Source organism: Giraffa tippelskirchi, chromosome 5 (assembly GCF_054371585.1).
Source record: "Giraffa tippelskirchi isolate mGirTip1 chromosome 5, T2T-mGirTip1v1.2.pri, whole genome shotgun sequence".
Lineage (NCBI taxonomy): Eukaryota > Metazoa > Chordata > Mammalia > Artiodactyla > Giraffidae > Giraffa > Giraffa tippelskirchi.
The window spans coordinates 40,233,983-40,250,570 of record NC_137279.1 but is presented as its reverse complement, the minus strand read 5'-3'; the positions used below and the strand labels follow the sequence as shown (position 1 = coordinate 40,250,570).

General features: G+C 39.1%; 1 long non-coding RNA gene across 1 annotated transcript in view; it reads right to left on the bottom strand.

The window, feature by feature from the left end:
* The window catches only part of LOC145505996 (uncharacterized), a 191,826-nt gene that overhangs the window by 139,268 nt on the left and 35,970 nt on the right, over positions 1-16,588 (bottom strand). Inside the window, exon 3 of the long non-coding RNA XR_014053439.1 lies at positions 7,122-7,269. This is a non-coding gene — a long non-coding RNA (uncharacterized LOC145505996). The remainder of the gene's footprint in view (positions 1-7,121; positions 7,270-16,588) is intronic.

Here is a 16,588-nt window from a genome sequence, read left to right as displayed (position 1 = left end):
ACTCATGTCCCCTGCATTGGCAGGTGTATTCCTATCCACTGTACCATCAGGGAAGTCCTATTTGTTAGTTTTTGATAACAGCCATTCTAACAGGTGTGAGGTGCTATCTCATGTGGTTTTTATTGCATTTCCCAGATGATTAGAGATGCTGAGGATCTTTTCATGTAACTCTTGACCAAATCAGGATCTTGAGGAGATGCTAGCACTCTATGTTCACTGCAGCACTATCCACAACAGCCAAATTGTGGAGACAAGTAAAATGACCATTGACAGACAAATGATTTTCTAAAATGTGATACACACACACAATGGAATATTACATAGCCTTAAAAAGGGAAGAATCTTGCCATATGCAACAACATGGATGAACCCTGAAGACATTTTGCTAAGTGAAATAAGTCAGCTACAGGGGTACAAATACTGCACAATTTCATTTACATGAGGTATCTAAAATAGTTAAACTTATGAAATGAAAAAACTGTGATTACCAGGAGCTAGGGGAAGGGGAAATGAGTTGCTGGTCAATGGATATAAAATTTCAGTTATACATGAGGAATGAGTTCTAAAGATCTGATGTACAACACTGTGCCTAATAGGTAGCAATACTGTACTGTACACTAAAAATCTGTTAAGAGGAAGATGATATGTTAAGTGTTCTTATCACTATATATATACAATACATAAATTATGTAGTATATATTTATAATTAATTTTTTTGGAGTGCAGTTGATTTACAGTGTTGCATTAGTTTCTGCTGTACAGCAAAGTGAATCAGTTACACATATACATATATCTGCTCTTTTTAAGAATCTATTCCCATATAAATATATATGACTGAGTGAGTGAAAGTTGCTCAGTTATGTCCAACTCTTTGCGACCCCATGGACTATACAGTCCATGGAATTCTCCAGGCCAGAATACTGGAGTGGGTAGCCTTTCCATTCTCCAGGGGTATCTTCCCAACCCAGGGATGGAACCCAGGTCTCCCACATTGCAGGCGGATTCTTTACCAGCTGAGCCACAAGGGAAGCCCATAAATATATATACATGCATATATTTTTAAACTTGCTTGATATTGACATATTCTTTGAATGACATAGTGATCAAGAGTATTTATAATCTTTGGACCTTGGGCAAGTTATAAAACCTACCTGTGCCTCCATTTCTTTATCTATAAAACATGGCAATAATAATGCCTAAATGAGGATTAAGTGCTTGAAATAGTGAAGATAAGAAGTACATGAGATAAGAAGTACATATGTGTGTTAGCTTTTATTTTTATTGCTGTGTTTACCTGGAGGAGTCATTACTAAGATAGAGAAACATCTCCAAAAAAATAAAAAACTTCTCCTAACTACCTGTGAGCAAACTTCCCACTTTTGTCTCCACTGAAGCACTATGCACCACTTCCAGTGCACCTGTGTCCTTATTAGAATTACTGATAAAGATATTACTCAGTGATACATCATTACAAAGGCATGACTTTTCTTTGCAGGCTTCCCAGGAGGTGCTAGAGATAAAGAACCCATGTGCCAATGCAGGAGATGGGAGTTCAATCCCTAGGTCAGAAAGATCCCCTGGAGGAGGAAATGGCAACTCACTCCAGTATTCTTCCCTGGAGAATCCCAAGGATGGAAGAGCTTGGTGGGCTACAGGCCATAGGGTCACAAAGAGTTGGACATGACCGAAGCAACTTAAAACATATGTACAACTTTGCTTTGCAGTGATCTTTCTGGTAAGGTCCAAAGGGCCCTGATGAGGCATAGTGAAGGTAATTTGACTGGCATTCCAGGATGGGTCAGGTTAAGTTGCTGAAGTGAGCAAAAGAGAAGCATTCTGGGAAATCTTGGAACTTGAATGAAGGAGTTGGTGGAAGGGAAGAGGTGGTGAACTCCTTCTTCCTCTCCCTCCTTACCCCTGGGTCACAGAGGATCAGAAAGCAGTTCGTTACAAGAAATGTTGAGGTGCTTCTCTCTCAGACTGCCAGAGTAATTGTTTTAAAAATGTAAAAATTTAAACTCCTGCTTAAAATCCTTCAGTGCCTTCCCATTTCACATAATGCCCTGGACCAATATTTTGGAATGTGTATATGGGGGAAAGAATCTGACATGATGAAGGTAGAGGGTCCCTAGAGATAGATGGGTTTATAGGAACACTGTTTGCAGTAAGGACAAACCACCCCTCACTAAATTATAACCTGGGGTTTTCTCATTTCCTCTCAAAATCCTCACATTTCCTCCTCCCGGCTTATTTTCCATGCCCACGGGGACTTCGTCTTCTCAGGGCAAAGCTAACTAGAACTTGTGTTGAGTCAGTCCCAGTTCCTCTTCTTTCCCACCTCAATGAAAACTTGTGTCCCAAGCCAGAGTGCCTTCTATGAAAGCTCACCTGAGGCAGGATGTGTCCCTGCCCTTGATATACAGAAGCCCTTGATGTACAAGCCGTAAGGAACCAATAGAGCCTAGTGGTTAGGAGGATGGTCTTTGGAAACCCATAGGTCAGTGTTGGAGTGTTGACTTAACCACTTCTAAGCTGTTAATATCTTACTAAACCTCAGTTCCTCATCTCTAAAAGGATACAGGAGTACCTACTTGATTCTGTAATATTAATAATTAAATGTGGCACTTGACAATAGTGATGGCTCAATAAATGTTGGCTATTATTATTTTTACCTATTGCAGGTTGTCAATTATAAAGTTCAAGAACAAGCAAAGCTAATCAACGATCTGGAAATCAGAATAATGATTGCTTTTTAGGGGAACTAAATGAAAAGGGCAGACAAGAATCTTTCCCAGTACAATGTTCCATATCTTAACCAGGTGATGGGTACACGGATGCGTGCATTTAGCAAAATGAATTAAGATGTACAATTATGACTACACACAATATTCTAAGTAAACTGCTCCATAAATCCCTGTGTTTAAAAAATACTAAGGCAGAAAAGTTCAGCCTTCTCAATATTCTAATTTTAGCATCTATGAGTAAAATAGTCAACATTTTCAACTTCTTTTTGCCTCATATTTATCTTATTGCATTTCAGTAATAGCCCCTTTATACTTCTTATGAAGAAAAAGAACAAGTTGTTTGTAGTGACTTGTAAGCGAATTCCTTCACTTACATAAAATTTGCAGAAAGTCTCCAGAATTATAAAAGTTTGAAGAAGAGAGCATGTTGGTCTAATGTATGCAATATAATATTGTACAATACCTTATGTCTAGGGAATACATTAGCAAAAAAAATTACTTTTTATCACAAAGCATTAGGCCTTCAATAAATTCTTTGATTCACTAAAATGTTGGCTATTATTAGTATTAAAACCTTAATTCTAAAAGCTAGAAGTAAACCTTCTTCCTACCTTCTCCCATACAAGAGAGTGAGCACAAACCTCACATTTTTCTATTAGCCATGATAAAATTTTAGATACAAATAAGGTATAAATATAACAATAATCATAATTCTCTACTGTTCTAGTTTGTGACTGTGTAAAAATGTATTTTCCTCTGGGCCACAACAACGTGTTAATATAGTGGGGAGGACAGGGTTTCTGCTGTCACTGCCACTCCTACTCCCCACCCTTCATTTACTCCCTGAATCCTTCCTCCCACACTGGGAACTTCCAACCTAGTCCAAGCCCCTTGCTCTCTCTTGGAACCTTTAGGGAATAGTGATAGCACCTACTTTGTGTTCTCCTAAGACTGTCCTGCAGCTTCCCAGTCACTATAAAATGGCCTCAACCTCCTGACTCATCTTCATACACTTGTATCACCTCCCTCCCTCAACAGTTACTGCTTCACAAGAACCTGGCACCCCTTGTTGTTTGAATGCTAAGTCGTGTCCAACTCTTTGTGATCCCATGGGCTGCAGCATGCCAGGCTCCCCTGTCCTTCACCATCTCCCGGAGCTCATGTCCATTAAGTCAGTGATGCCATCCAACCATCTCATCCTCTCTCGTCCCCTTCTCCTCCTGCCTTCAATCTTTCCCAGCATCAGGGTCTTTTCCAATGAGTCCGCTCTTTGCATCAGGTGGCCAAAGTATTGGACTTCAGCTTCAGCATCAGTCCTTCCAATGAATATTCCGGATTGATTTCCTTTAGGATTGACTGGTTTGATCTCATTGCAGTTCAAGGAATTCTCAAGAGTCTTCTCCAGCACCACAGTTTGAAAACATAAATCCTTCAGCTCTCAACCTCCTTTATGGTTCAACTCTCATATCTGTACACAACTACTGGAAAAACCATAGCTTTGACTACATGGACCTTTGGCAGCAAAGTAATGTCTCAGCTTTTTAATATACTGGGTTTGTCATAGCTTTTCTTCCAAGGAGCAAGCATCTTTTAAAAATTTCATGGATGCAGTCACTGTCTGCAGTGATTTTGGAGCCCAAGAAAATAAAGTCTGTCACTGTTTCCATTTTTTCCTTATCTATTTGCCATGAAGTGATACTCATGTAATTTATCATATGCACAATTCTTTCATGAAATCATTAATTTCAAGGCACACATCTTTACACTCTGGATTATCTTCTGTGTCTATGATTATCTTCTCTGCTACTAATACATTGGGACAATAGGCAAAATTGGATAGAATGATACACAATATATGAGTGGAGCCACCAAAAATGAATGATTAATCATTAATTAATCATTAATTGATTAATCATTAATCATTCTCAACTGGGTCTCCTGTGATTTTTCTTATTTCCCCTTAAATGTTATTCTAAACCTTAGCAAATTTTATCAATTCTCCTTTCCCCTCACTTTCAGCAATTGATGTTTATCAAACTCAACCAATTGGCACATTTACAATTTTACCAAAATTCACTCTAATCCTCACTTTCCTCCAATTTCAGAAGATGAGACATCCTTCTTTCTTAACTGCATTCCCTCTTGCCTCAAGCAGGATGCTGCGCCTTCAATCAGCTACCTCTTTCCTTTATTACTAACCTCTTCATCACAACTGACTCCTGGCCAGGATGGGAGGACAGCAAACTTTTTCTATAAAGGACTAGATAGTAAGAAAAAAAAGGACTATATACTAAATATTCTAGGTTTTGCAGGCCATATGGTCTCTGTCACAACTACTCAACTCTGCTCTTTTAGCATGAAAGGAGCTGTCAACAATACAAAATGCATAAGCAGAGCTGTATTTCAATGAAACTTTATTTATGGACAATGAAATTTGAATTTCATATTTCACATGCAATATTATTCTTTGGAATTTTTTCAACCATTTATAAATGTAAAAACCACTGTTAGCTCATGAGTGATACAAAAACAGGTGATGGGCCATATTTTGCCAACCTCTGCCTTAGCCTACATATGAGTGGTTCTTGGAGTGTGGGCCCAACAGAAAGAGCATCACATGGGAATTGGTTGAAAATGCAAAGTTTCCTGCTCCATCCTGGACCTACTGAGTCAGAAACTGTGAGTATAATCAGCAATCTGTGTTTTAACAAGCCCTCCAGGTGACTCTGATACACATTCAAGAGAAACAAGCTCTCTCTGTTTATATAAACAAGTCTCTACTTCACAAAAAAAAAGTTCCCTGACTTTGCACCTCAAACTCTTTTCTTCTCTTTTCATCCAAAATTCCAAAGTGATCAGTCAATCCTTATTGTCTCCAGTTTCTCACATTTATAAAAGGACGGTAAGAATACTGCCAAGTAGTTGTAAGAACTATTTAAGACGATTGTTAGAAGGCATTCCACATTTCCACAGTGGAGGAAGGTGGGAAGGACTTCCACTTCACATCCCAGGAGAGAGAAGTATGGAAGAAACACTCCCCTCACTCACTCCTCCATGTGGAAGAAGGGGGTACATTGCTGGATGAGACTGAGCAGAGTCCACTTTGCTCACACGGCCAGCTGGAACCTATACATCTCCTGTCCAAAAAGTCCAAAGAGGCATCTCCATGGGGGAACATGGCCCTGGGGAGCAAAGCCTGGTGACTGGAAGGTGCCCTGTGGGAATTAGAATAAGACACTTTCTCCAAGTGGATGGAGCCCAGGACAAGGTCCCCAGGGACACCCACAAGCCCTGTCTGTTCAGCTCCTGATGGATTCACTCTTTTCAGTCTCTAAGTTATCAAGATCTGTTGCTTCCCTCAAGTCTCTATAAATATCTCCTCAGACTCAGTGACATCAGACAATTTTTTTGATAGAAATTTTTAAATAAAAACAGTCACAGGTGGTCTGTTGCTAATGAGGTCCTATACTTGCCCAAGATTACCAGCACAATTTTCCCTCTTCTTCCTATCTGCTGACCAACATCACAAGGGAAAAAAAATGTTATGGAGTAGTTGTTCTAAAACACAGCTGCTTAAATTTCCATCTTTCCTGGCCTCTAAGACCAGAAATACAGTATTTAATGCAAACAACAATCTTGCCTCTATCTTTGCTTTTGGAAAAACTTTTGCTTTGGACTTTGATGGTGGCCCAGTGGTTAAGAATCCTCCTGCCAATGCAGGGGACACGGGTTTGATCCCTGGTCCGGGAAGATCCCACATGCCATGGGGCAACTAAGCCCGTGCACTACAACTACTGAGCCCCTGAGCCCTAGAGCCTGTGCTCTGCAACAAGACACCGCAGTGAGAAGCCCATGCACCACAATTAGAGAGTAGCCCCCACGCACTGCGACTAGAGAAAGCCCACGTGCAGCAACGAAGACACAGTGCGGCCAAAAATAAATATATAATTTTTTAAACGTTTGCTTTAAAAAAAAACACACAAAGAGTGTGCCAAGTCTGTGCTTTATTAAAGTGCTAGTGGAATGTTAGAAGAAGTAAGAGGATCATGGAAGTCCTTTCAGATCAGTGAGAAATAAGTAGCATTTTTATAAGTGGATAAGGAGGGGAAAGAATCTTAAGTCAGGGAACAGTAGGAAAAAAGTGAAAAAAGTCTGGGACGCTTGGAGCACAGAAAAATTAAGAGTTAACACAAAAGGTAGACCTGAAACTCTGGCAAATTCTTGATCTTTATATGCCATGCTAAGTCCCTTCAGGGCTAAAGCTATTTAATGCATCCCTTTTCTTTAATGGTTCTAATAGAGTGCTTTGCACATAGCAGCAGATTATTAAATATTTGCTACATGAAAAAGCAAACGTGTGAAATTACATTTACTCACACATAGTTGAGTCAGGTGGTCTGACAAAGCATGAGAAGTCCCAGCAGATGGAGCAAGCTGACAGTCAAGCTAGGAAGTCTGCATATGAGTTATCCTTTCTTACTTGATGAGCTCATCAGATGAGTCAGAAGCCATTTTCCCAATGTTCCTGTCCAGTCAGATGGCAAATGCAAACCTTATTTGCTTCCAATAACTTTTCAAAAGGAAAAAAAAAAAAACAGTGCAAAAATAAAGCCTGTTCATTTTAGAAAATTTGGGACATACTCAGAAACACATAATAAAGACAATTTAAACCCCTATAATGTCACTGACTAATGATGTAATATTTAGCAAGAACATTTTTCTCATGTCATTAAAGATTCTTTGAAAGTATGGTGTTTTGTTTGTTTGTTTTTTGCAACACAATCTTTTTATTCCATTGTCGACCAGTAGCAGTTTTTTTTTAACTAATTCATTTTTTATTGAAGGATACTTGCTTTACGGAAAACAGCAAAATTCTGTCAAGTATGGTTTTTATTGATGTAATTTTCTATGAATGAACACATTAAACTATTTTCAATTTATTTAACCATTCCTCTATTATTGAACATGTAGTTTCTAAATACTCACCACACTTGTGTAAATATATCTTTAAATACATCTCTAATAAATTCCATACCCAAGAGTCCTAAAAATGTCCTACAAATCCTGTTAAAGCATAAAAGGCCAGAAAAGAAAGAATACAACGTTCATAAAGAACAGTTCACCAGTAAAAATGTGCAAGTTCTTCTAAAAATTACATATACACTTCATATATTGTCAGTCAAAATTTCCAGCACAATTTTGAGAGGAATGTGACAAATTGATTCTAAAAAAGTACAAAGAATAGCTAAGGCACAAGTAGGTATGGCAATTTTGAAAAAGAACAAAGATGGAGGACCTCTCTTACCAGATAGTAACATATTACAAAGCCACAGCAACAAAAATAATTTAATACTGGCATAGGAATAGACAAATGGATCAATGGAATAAAACAGAAATCCAGAAACAGACCCACATGTATATGGAAACTTTCTATATGATAGTAGTGATCACTCTAACCAACAAAGAAAAGATAGGTTATTTAGAAAATCATTCTAGGAGAGCTGACTCACTATGTGGATAAAAATACAGTTGGATTCATACCTCATACTACATAGAAATGCTAACTGTAGTAGATTAGATACTTTAATCTGAAATGGAAACCAATAAAGATAGAAAAATATAGAATAATGTTTTTCTGACCTTGAAATGAGTGAGTTAGTAAGAAAAACCTAAAAACCACAAATCATCAAGGATGGAGGAGAATCTGTGGATTTCAGTATATAAAAATAGAATTTCTTTTCAAAGAAGGGCATTATTGACAAAGTTAATGGACAAATGACAGCCTAGAAGAATATATTTGCCACCTCTAAAACGCAAGGAATTAGTATGTAGGAAGATAGAGAATTTCTGTATATCAACAAGTAAGAAGCAAGAAATTCAATAGCAAATTGGATGAAGAATAGAATAGGCAAATCACAAAAGGAGGAATCATAATGTCTAAAAAAAAAAATCTAGGAAAAGATGCTCAAACTCTCTGTTAATTGAAAATGCAAGTTAAAGTAACAATGAGATGGCACTTTTAAAAAAATTTTAAACTTAATATCAAGAATTGATAGGAATTTCCTGACAGTCCATTGGTTAGGACTCCACACTCTCTCTGCCGAGGGCTCGCGTTCAATCTCTGGTCGGGGAACTGAAATCCCACAAGCCGTCCATGGTGTGGCCAAAAAAAGAAAAAGCTGGTAAGAATGCAGGGGAAGGTTACTCTCAAATGTTGTGTGTTGTGCTGTGCTAGATCGCTTCAGTCATGTCTGACTCTTTGTGACCCTATGGACTCTAGCCTGCTGGGCTCCTCTGTCCATGGGATTCTGCAGGGAAGAATACTGGAGTGGGTTGCCATGCCCTCCTCCAGGGGATCTTCCTGACCCAGGAATCAAGCTTGCGTCTCTTGCATTGGTAGGCAGTTTTTTTAAGCACTATCACTACCTGGGAAGCCCCACTCTCAAATGCTACTGCAACTATTAGCTGCTGCAGCCACAGTGGAGAGTTTATTACCAGTAGTTACCCAACTAAATACATCCCAGCAACACACTCCTGAGAATACACCCGGCAGAACATGCAAGCAGGTCTTTATGTGGAAATCTGTAAGAGGATGTCCATCTCAGCATTGTTGGCAACAACACAGAGTTGGAAGCCACCTGGGGGCTAGTAGACAAGGAGCTAACTCTAGCAGGTGTGATGTATTCATTCAGCAGAAAACTAGGCAGCAGTCAGAATTAATGAGCCAGATATATTCAGCTGTATGGTAAGCTCTTAAGACATAGTGTCTATCAAGAAACAGGTAAAAAACAAAGTAAAATTAATAGTACTGTAACAATTTAAATTTAAAACACTCTAAATAATAATTTAAGTCTCAAGCATACTGGTGGATGCCAATGAGAGATATAGAAGTAATGAGAATGGAGAGCAGGAATAAAGAGGAAGAAAGGAAGTCCTAGTGTAGACCTAAGATGACTGTGATCAATGCCATTCTTTCAGTTGCTTAGGGAAAAAACAAAACAAACTGGAAACTGTTAAAATAACCAAACAATAAGACTGAGGTGAATCTAATGCCTGGATAGCCTATGTAAGCAAACCTAATCAAGAGTCAATCTTGTAAATGCCTCACTGTTAAGAAGAACAACCAATCACAAACAGCCAACTAGCTGTTTCCCAAATAATACACCCCTTAAGTCAAAGTCATTCAAATCATTCCCTTGCTTTGCTTCCTTTTTCCTCTATAAAAAACCCTGCCCCTAATTCTTGCCGGTGGCGCACTCCTAACCACTAACGGTTTGGCACAGCTTGATTAAAATCAGTGTTTGCTCAGATAAACGTTAACATGTCTTAGTTTATCTTTTAACAGAACTATCCCTGGTTTCTTTCATTCTCTCGCACATCCAATCCTTTAATAAATCCCTTATTTTCCAAACATATGCAGAATCCAATAATTTGTCATTCTTTCCATCAATAGCACCCTGGGCTTAGTCACCATCACCTCCCAACTAATTTTGGCAACAGTCTCTTAACCAGTCTCTTTGCTTTTGCATCTGACGGCCTTTGGTCTGTTTTCACCATGGCAACCAAAATGATCCAATTAAACAAGTCAGATCACATCAATTTCTGCTCAAGATCCTCTGATTTTCCATTTCACTCAGAATAAAAAAGCAAAGTCCTAACAATGCACAAGACCACATGAGCTGGATGCCCCCCCTACAAACCACTCATATGTATCTGCCTCTTTGGTCATATCTCCTAATCTCTCCCCTTGGCCACTCCTTAATGCCACACTGGCCTCCTACTATTCTAGTACATACCAAGCACACCCTTTATTTAGGGCCCTTGTAGGTAGGTGTTTATCCTGCTTCCTGGAATGATCTTTCTTTAGAGTTACAAACAACTCATGCCCTCACCTCTTTCAGATCTTTATTTAGAAGTCTTAGTGCAACCTCCAACTACACTATTTAAAACTTCAGCCCTCAAGTGACCAAACATCTGAACAAAGTGGGCAAAAGATCTGAACAGACACCTTTCCAAAGAAGATACACAAATGGCACACAAGAAAATGAAAAGATGCTCAACATCATATGTCAAAAAGGAAATCCAAATTAAAACAGTGAGATACTATGACACACCTATTAGAACGGCTACAACCCTAAAAAACTAACACCACCAAATGCTGGTGAGAAACAAGAACTCTCATTCACTGCTGGTGGAAATGTAAGATGGTACAGCCACGTGGGAAGACAGTCTGGCAGCTTCTTACAAAGCTAAACCCACAGTGACAGTGTTAGTTGCTCACTTGTGTCCGATTCTTTTCGACCCTATGGACTGTAGCCCGCCAGGAATTCTATCCACGGAATTCTCCAAGCAAAAATACTGGAGTGGGTTGCAATTTCCTTCTCCAGGGGATCTTCCTAACCCAGAAATTGAACCTGGGTCTTCCCCATTGCAGGCAGATTCTTTACTGTCTGAGCCACCAGGGAAGCCCCAAAGCTAAACATAGACTTAAACAATATCAGCAATACAACAATACCAGTTTGCACTCCTAGTGCAAACTACCCAAATGAATGAATGAGTTGAAAACTTTTGTCCACACAAAAACCTGCAATTGGATATTTATAACAGCTTTATTCATAATTGCCCAAAATTGGAAGCAACCAAGACATTCTTCAATAGGTGACTGGATAAACAAACTTTAATGTATGTGTACAATAAAATAGCGTTCAATGAAAAAAAGAAATGAGATATCAAACCACACAAAGTCATAAAGCAAATTTAAATGCATATTTCTAAGTGAAAGAAGCTAGCTTGAAAAGACTACATATGGCATAATTCTAACTATACGTCATTCTGGAAAAAATAATCTGTAGTTGTCGGAGGTTAAAGGGTATCTGACACAGCACCCCACCTCACCCACCCACTTACACACAAAGGTAAGTTCCACTAGACCAGGAAATTTAAGTGCTGTGCTGTGCTTAGTCACTCTGTCGTGTCTGACTCTTTGCGACCCCATGGACTGCAGCCCACCAGGTTCCCCTGTCCACGGGAATACTCTAGGCAAGAATACTGGAGTGGGCTGCCATGCCCTCCCCCAGGGGCTCTTCCCAACCCAGAGATCGAACCCAGGTCTCCCACACTGGAGGCGGGCTCTTTACTGTCTGAGTCATCAGGGAAGCCCATTATTTTGATACAATTTAAATTTATAGAAAAGTTGCAAGAATAGATCGAGAAATTTCAGTATATTATTTAGCTAAATTCACCAGTTATTTACATATATCCCTCTGATCCCATTGTCTTCACCTTTCTCTTGCTCTCGCTCACATATGTGTGTCTATATAAATATTTATATACATATATAAATTTAAAGAATACACTCTATATGATATATAGAAAATACATGATAAATATATATTTAGCTATATATCATGTGTTCATTATATATATTCTGTATACATATATAGAACTATAATATGTATAAGTACCCAAATCTCAAAACTAAACATTTATACAATACTACTGTCTAATTCTGTCTTTTCATACAGTTCATGAAGTTCTCATGGCAAATATACTGATCCTCCAGTGGATCACGATTTGTCAGAACTCTCCACTATGACCTATCCATCTTGGGTGGCCCACACGGCACGGCTCATAGCTTCATTGAGTTACCCAAGCCCCTTCACCACAATAAGGCAGTGATCCGTGAAGGGATTTATGGATCATAACAAACTGTGGAAAGCTCTTAGAGAGATGGGAATACCAGACCATCTTACCTGCCTCCTGAGAAACCTGTATGTGGGTCAAGAAACAGCAGTTAGAACCCAGTATGGAACAACTGATTGGTTCAGGATTGAGAAAGGGGTACAACAGGGCTCTTCGCTGTCACCCTGTTTGCTTAACCTATATGCTGAGCAAATCATGAGGAATGCTGGGCTGGATGAGTTACAAGATGGAATCAAGATAGGCGGAAGAAACATCAACAACCTCAGATATGCAGATGATAACGCTCCAATGGCAGAAAGCAAAGAGAAACTAAAAGAGCCTCTTGATGAGAGTGAAGGAGGAGAGTGAAGAGCCAACTTAAAACTAAATATTAAAAAAAACTAAGATCATGGCATCTGGCCCCATTACACCCATGGCAAATGGGGGGGGAGGGGAGGTGGAAGTAGTGACAGATTTCCTCTTCTTGGGCTCTAAAATCACTGCAGATGGTGACTGCAGCCATGAAATCAGAAGACAATTGCTTCTTGGCAGGAAAGCTATGATAAACCTAGACAGTGTGTTGAAAAGCAGAGATATTACTCTGCTCACAAAGGTCCATATAGTCAAGGTTATGGTCTTCCCAATGGTCACATATGGCTGTGAGAGCTGGACCGTAAAGAGGCAGAGTGCCAAAGAACTGATGCCTTCAAACTGTGGTGCTGGAGAAGACTCCTGAGAGTCCCCTGGACAGCAAGATCAAACCAGTCAATCCTAAGGGAAATCAACTCTGAATATTCATTGGAAGGACTGATGCTGAAGCTGAAGCTCCACTATTTTGGTCACCTGAGATGAACATTGGAAGGACTGATGTTGAAGCTGAAACTCCAATACCTTGGCCACCTCATGCGAAGAGTTGACTCACTGGAAAAGACTCTAATGCTGGGAAGGATTGGGGGCAGGAGGAAAAGGGGACGACAAAGGATGAGATGGTTGGATGGCATTGCTGACTCGATGGACATGGGTTTGGGTAAACTCCAGGAGTTGGTGATGGACAGGGAGGCCTGGCGTGCTGCGCGATTCATGGGGTCGCAAACAGTCGGACATGACTGAGCGACTGAACTGAACTGAACTGAGAGGAACAGCCAACTCATGGGGAAAAGTCCCTGATGCTGGGAAAGATTGAGGGCAGAAGGAGAAGAGGGCTCCAGAGGATGAGATGGCTGGTTGGCATCACTGATGCAATGGACATGAACTTGGGCAAACTCTGGGAGATGGTGAGGGACATGGTGAGGGACAGGGAAGACTGGCATGCTGCAGCCCATGCAGTTGCAAAGATTTGGACATGACTGGGCGAATCAACAAGAATTGTCTAATTCACAGTCCATATTCAAGTAACATCAATTATTCCAATACTGTTTTCTATAATTTTTTTTTCCTAATCCAGGACTCAATCCAGGTTTATGCATTGCATTTAGTAGTCATGTAGCTTTAGTCCCCTTTAATCTGGAACAGCTCCTCGGTCTTTTTTTTTTTGCCTTTCTTTCCCTTGACATTTCTTAAGAGCTCAGGCCACTTATTTTGTAGTTGTCCCAAAGTTATCAGTGTTATCTCCTGCTTTGTAAATTTCATTTACAGCCGTATTTCCAAAGCCTAGAATGGTGCCTGACATAAAGAGACTCAAAAAGAACATGCTGAACAAATGACTAAATGAGTTCAATGCTGTGGAGTTGAGAAGACAAAGGAGGAAGTAGAAGAGAAAGGAAGGGAGGAAGAGAAGAAGGAGATGGGGGGAAGCCATACACTTATGGAGTAGATCATCAGTATGCATATTTTAGGTTCATAATTATTCAAAAGATTTCCAGGACATTTGTATTAACAATCACACCATCAAAATTATGAGATTTCCATACTCTTTATACTCTTCCTAGTATACCAAACATATTTTCTGATTATTTCTTAGTGATATAATTTTGTCCCCAGTAATGACCCATTTTAAGAATATCCCAATTCTTAAAAGTATTCTCAATTCTTTCAGGAGGAAAATCTCCAAAGTAATATAGTAGAGAATCCTCAGAGCAACTGTTTCATAGATTATAAACTTCTGTTATAATAAGCAATCTATCTCTCATATAAATATAATTTACTATTTATCTCAAGACATCTCTAATTTGGTTTATCATCTTGCAATTATAAAACAACTAGTGAAAAAGCAAAGATTACATGTTCAAGCAATGTTCTAACTGTATTGAAGGATATAACACAATTTCAAAAAAGTTAATTTTATTAATTTTTATTGACTAAAGAAGCAAAAGTCAGTTTTGATCAGCTCAATGTCCACCAGCACTTACAAATAAGTGAAAACAAAACTGTATGAACCATTTTTTTTAAATAATATTTTAAATGCTATGTTGAAAGTGAAAATTTTAAGCTTGATTTTTAACTATCAACATAATTAATAGGTTTTAGTCTGTGTAAAGAAGGATTCTTTTACTCTTCTGATTTTTTAAAAAATTGACTGAAAAACTTGTAATCCTCTCAGCTAAACAGCTTATAAACAAGTCTGTTAAGTAGTCCTAAAATAGTTTTCAGGCTAATTGCTTCAGTCCATCAAGGACAGAAATTTGTGTACAGTTATTTCCCTTATGCCTTTGGGACTTTATGATATAAACAGATAATGACACACTCACCAGACAATACTTAGCTGAATAACAGGTATGCTTTCTCTTATTTGTAAATTCTTTTATAAGAAAAATGAAATTCTCTTTGTTTGACATAAAATTGAACACCATAAAAGTGAAGTCTACTCGCTAATCTGGATTAAAAATTCATATAGTTTCCTATTTTCTAAATGTTTCTTCAGAAAGGGAGCCAACTTGGAAGTGACACATCAATTTTTTTAAAAAATTGAAATTCAAAATATTAGACATGGACATAATTAAAAGAGGAATTTCATTCATGTTCAAAAGTCATCTAGAGAAAAAAAAAATCACCTATACATGAATAGTCTAGACTCAATGGTGACATCTCAACTAATTTAATGATTTTACCCTTTGATACACACCAATTTAATCTCTTATGCTTCTAACCTGTAGTGATGTCAGTTCAGTCGCTCAGTTGTGTCCGACTATTTGCAATCCCATGAATCGTAGCACGCCAGGCCTCTCTGTCCATCACCAACTCCCGGAGTCTACCCAAACCCATGTCCATCGAGTCGGTGATGCCATCCAACCATCTCATCCTCTGTTGTCCCCTTCTCCTCCCGCCCCCAATCCTACCCAGCATTAGGGTCTTTTCCAATGAGTCAACCCTTCGCATGAGGTGGCCAAAGTATTGGAAGAAATAGAGGAAAACAACAGATTGGGAAAGACTAGAGATCTCTTCAAGAAAATTAGAGATACCAAAGGAACATTTCATGCAAAGATGGGCTCGATAAAGGACAGAAATGGTATGGACCTAACAGAAGCAGAAGATATTAAGAAGAGGTGGCAAGAATACACAGAAGAACTGTACAAAAAAGATCTTCATGACCCAGATAATCATGATGGTGTGATCACTCAACTAGAGCCAGATATCCTGGAATATGAAGTCAAGTGGGCCTTAGAAAGCATCACTACGAACAAAGCTAGTGGAGGTGATGGACTTCCAGTTGAGCTATTTCAAATCCTCAAAGGTGATGCTGTGAAAGTGCTGCACTCGATATGCCAGCAAATTTGGAAAACTCAGCAGTGGCCACAGGACTGGAAAAGGTCAGTTTTCGTTCCAATCCCAAAGAAATGCAATGCCAAAGAATGCACAAACTACCGCACAATTGCACTCAGCTCACATGCTAGTCAAGTAATGCTGAAAATTCTCCAAGCCAGGCTTCAGCAATACGTGAACCGTGAACTTCCAGATGTTCAAGCTGGTTTTCGAAAAGGCAGAGGAACCAGAGATCAAATTGCCAATATCCGCTGGATCATCGAAAAAGCAAGAGAGTTCCAGAAAAACATCTATTTCTGCTTTATTGACTATGCCAAAGCCTTTGACTGTGTGGATCACAATAAATTGTGGAAAATTCTTCAAGAGATGGGAATACCAGACCACCTGACCTGTCTCTTGAGAAACCTGTATTCAGGTCAGGAAGCAACAGTTAGAACTGGACATGGAACAACAGACTGGTTCCA